Source organism: Penaeus monodon, chromosome 28 (genome assembly GCF_015228065.2).
Source record: "Penaeus monodon isolate SGIC_2016 chromosome 28, NSTDA_Pmon_1, whole genome shotgun sequence".
NCBI lineage: Eukaryota > Metazoa > Arthropoda > Malacostraca > Decapoda > Penaeidae > Penaeus > Penaeus monodon.
In genome coordinates, this window is record NC_051413.1 from 33,964,885 (window position 1) to 33,965,206 (window position 322).

General features: G+C 41.9%; 1 protein-coding gene across 1 annotated transcript in view; it reads left to right on the top strand.

The window, feature by feature from the left end:
- LOC119591532 (neprilysin-1-like) overlaps window positions 1-322 on the top strand; it is a gene marked incomplete in the record, with an annotated part of 13,509 nt that overhangs the window by 11,763 nt on the left and 1,424 nt on the right.

The window sequence follows — 322 nt, forward strand, 5'->3', positions numbered from 1 at the left end:
CCTCCGCGAACGTATCGTCACGTTCAACTCTCCTGCGCCGTTCAGTTGTTCTGGCGGGTCGATGATCGTCACGTAACGCTGAACGTACGTTACATAAAGATAAATGTATAGACGAATTGAAAACGGGGAATTTGATGTCGTCTGTTTTTTGGAATCGGTCTAGGGAGAATCCAAAACTCATACAAAGGGAATTGAAAACTATTTTTTTTATCACTATTTTATTGTTTCGTTTTAAGGAAGAATAAGAAAGAGGTATATTGGTCTCCAGTCCCCGGAAGCTTGTTCACGGGCGTGAGCAAAAATGTAAAGCAGTGCATGGAAC